The following is a 3,940-nucleotide window of genomic DNA, read 5'->3' as shown; positions in this document are numbered from 1 at the left end:
TTAAAATTGTGTGTTTTTTTGTAAAAACATTATTATTTGAAAATGGCTAGAACCAAGCAAACTGCACGTAAATCAACTGGTGGTAAAGCACCAAGAAAACAATTAGCAACGAAAGCTGCACGTAAAAGTGCACCAGCAACTGGTGGAGTAAAAAAACCACACAGATATCGTCCTGGTACAGTAGCTTTACGAGAAATTCGTCGTTATCAAAAAAGTACTGAATTGTTAATTCGTAAATTACCATTCCAACGTTTAGTACGTGAAATTGCACAAGATTTTAAAACCGATTTACGTTTCCAAAGTTCAGCTGTTATGGCATTACAAGAAGCTAGTGAAGCCTATTTAGTAGGTTTATTTGAAGATACCAATTTATGCGCAATTCATGCAAAGCGTGTTACAATTATGCCTAAGGATATACAATTGGCAAGACGTATTCGTGGAGAACGTGCATAAGCGTTTTAAATGACAATTTAAAAAAAAAAAAAAAAATAAGAAATATTTTCGGTCCTATATATAGGACCAACATATATTATTAAATAAGAGTATATTATTTTTATTAAAAAATATATATATATATATATATATATAAATTATTGAAATAAAATTAAACATTATTAAAATTTTGTTATAATTATAAGCGATTGCTATTTCTAAAAATAAATAAATTTCATAAAATTTATATTATTTTATATTCATTTGAAATATTAAAAAAACTTCTCGCTTTAAAGTAACCATGATATGAGTTATAAATGCAATAAAATTTTATACAAAAAATAATATTTATTTGTTGACGAATAATATAAAAGGTTTACATTTCTAAATAACATATATTTATATATGGTGTGTAAAAAAAAAGAAAAGAAGAAAAATAATTTATATTTTTAATATAAAAAGGCAACCGCACACAGTGTTCCCAAGCGGTCACCCATCCAAGTACTGACTGTGCCCAATGTTGCTTAACTTCGGTGATCGGACGAGAACCGGTGTTTTCAACGTGGTATGGCTGTTGCCAGTAATAAATGAAAATTTTTACAAATATATATTTTTCATAAATATCATTAATATTAAAGTATATTATTAAAATTTTCAATGAAGTAATCAATTTAAATATATACTTATTTATTATACCATATATTTTAAATAAAAATGCAACCGCACACAGTATTCTCAAGTGGCCACCCATCCGTGGTACTGACTGTGGCAAATGTTTCTTAACTATTATTTTATAAAATATTTATACAAAAAATAATTTACTCTTATCAAATATTAATTTGTGGCCTGTATTAAGGCCTATGTTATTTTCATTTTTTAGCAAAAATAATGAAATATTTCAATATATTATTAAAGTAACAGATCATTTCTTTTTTGGTGCTGCTTTTTTAATTTTTGTAGGAGATGATTTGGCAACAGAAGCTTTCTTAGCTTTTGGTGCTTTCGGTTTACGAGCAGGGCTACTTTTGTACTTTTTGCTGGTTTTGCTTTAACTGGTGCTTTTTTTGATGCCGCTGATGATTTTGCAGTAACTTTTTTAGCAGCAGTTGATGATGATGGAGTCGCTTTTTTTGCTTTAGGCTTTTTGGCTGCCAATGATGTAGTTGTGGCTTTCTTTTCTTTTGGTGCCCGTTTACTTTTAGCACTCTTTGCTGAACCTTTTGCTCCACTTTCTTTTTTGGATACTTTTGATTTAGCTGAAGAATTAGATGAAGCGGAAGCAGCCAATTTGAATGAACCAGATGCACCTTTACCTTTAGTTTGTACCAAGGCTCCCTCAGTTACAGCAGCTTTTAAATATTTTTTAATAAATGGTGAAATTTTATCAGAATCCACTTTATAATTTGCAGCTAAATATTTTTTAATTGCTTGTAATGATGAACCACCACGTTCTTTTAAATTTTTAATTGCGTTAACAACCATTTCTGATGTACGTGGATGTGTTGGTTTTGAATGTTGTTTTGTACGTTTAGCACCAGAAGCTGTTGCTTTTTTTGTTGGTGTTGTAGAAGCAGCAGTAACCGCAGTTGCTGCAACAGCTGTAGAATTTTCTTCGGCCATATTTTTTTACTTTATAAAAATAATGTATTTATTATAAATATTTAAATGATAAAATATAATAATTCTATCAAATAAAAAATAAAGGTTTTCAATTATATCATTATTCACAATAATATAAGTCCCTATGTAAGTCAAAGTACCATGTAGAAAACACATAAAAATTAAATAGTATTTCTAATTTACTGTCGTAGTAAACATGATTTATTTTTTCAATTTCTATAATATATAAAATAATAAATTATAAATTTAATAATAATATTTATTTTATAAATTAAAATATATTTAATTTTTTTATTAACAATTATTAATAAACATAGTTTAATATTAATTATTTCAATCATACAAAACAATAATATTTTTAAGGTAAACTTAAAAAGTATATATTTTTATTTTTTATTTAATATCGATTTATTATAAATTATTAGTATATAAATAATTAAAAAATTTAATATATAAATATATATATTATAGTATAAGATTTCATTTTTAGAAAAACTTTTTTTGTCAATAATGAAAACGTATTATTATGAAATGTGTTAATCGAACATTGACAAAATATATTTCATTAGAAAATACTTTTATTTATGCATTAATATCAATAATTAACTATTAAATTAATTTTTTCATAATTATATAAAGAAATTTTATACTGATATAAGTATTTATATATTATAATATTTATTTTAAATATAAAAAAATTTATGACAAAATATATTATTAGAGTATTTGTTGAGATTAATATAAGATTATTTTAAATAAAAATTAATTTATATAATTATTAAAATATTATTAATTTTATGTTATGTAATTTTAATAAAAATAAATAATAATAATAATAAATATACAAATTTTTTAACAATTTAAATTTTATATGATCTAAATAATTTTGTTAAGTACGATATGAGAAATCATTGTAAGCTTCGTTAAGAAACTTTGTAATATAAAATAATAATAATAATATTAAATATATAAATAAATAAAATAAATTTGATATATATTTTTAGTTCATTCTGTGTATAAATCAAAGGATACCGAATAATTGGTAACGGATGCGATATATTATAGTATCGAGTATTAAAACATAATATATAAATTTATCTTGTTATTCAAATTTTTTGTTACTTAACTTATGTATTTAGAAAATTTATAATATTATTTATATAATTGACATAAAATCTTATAAATTGAAATTTTATTAATATGTATCAAAAGAAGAGAGTAACGTATTGATATAATATCAAAGGATACTGATTATTTAAATAACGAATACGTCATATATTGTTTGTGTAACGAAGTTCACTTGGCCATCTAGTTTAAAATAACATTTTCAATAGAAAGTTTATATGCTTTTTTTTTTTTTTTTCTTTAATTATTAAAAAAATAAATTGAAATTTAATTTAATCAAATTTTATAATAATTTTAAAAAAATTTTTCCTTTTAAAAAATATTTTGTGATGTTGTGATAATATGTATTAATACAAGTGCATCCTGATACTTTTATCTCTAGTAAAGGTATGAGTATCATGAACAGTTTTGTTATCTAATGATATTATTTTGATAATATTTTGTGTATATTCTTATAATATTTTGTCTAAATATCATCATAATACAATATTATTTTGATAATATTTTATGAATATTCTTATAATATGTTACCTAAATGTCATCATAATATGATGAATTATTTCCATAATAACATATAAAAAAAGAAAAAAAAAAAAAGAATCATTAATTTATAATTATTTAAATTGATTCTTTAAAAAAATATTATAATATATTATTTATAAAAATAATTTTTACTCTTATTTTAAATAAATTTGTGGCCTTTTATTAAAAGGCCTATGATCGATGTATTATTATTATAAAAATTAATGCAATGTTTTTAATT

The 3,940-nt window shown here is 22.2% G+C and overlaps 1 non-coding gene across 1 annotated transcript; it reads right to left on the bottom strand.

The window, feature by feature from the left end:
* Window positions 1–892: 892 nt before the first annotated feature.
* On the bottom strand, window positions 893–1,011 carry LOC123304693. Its single transcript, XR_006536688.1, has one exon. It is a non-coding gene; the product is annotated as a 5S ribosomal RNA (ribosomal RNA).
* Window positions 1,012–3,940: the final 2,929 nt, after the last annotated feature.

Source organism: Chrysoperla carnea (genome assembly GCF_905475395.1).
Source record: "Chrysoperla carnea chromosome X unlocalized genomic scaffold, inChrCarn1.1 SUPER_X_unloc_8, whole genome shotgun sequence".
Lineage (NCBI taxonomy): Eukaryota > Metazoa > Arthropoda > Insecta > Neuroptera > Chrysopidae > Chrysoperla > Chrysoperla carnea.
The sequence above is the reverse complement of the archived record's forward strand: the minus strand, read 5'-3'. Positions and strand labels throughout refer to the sequence as shown.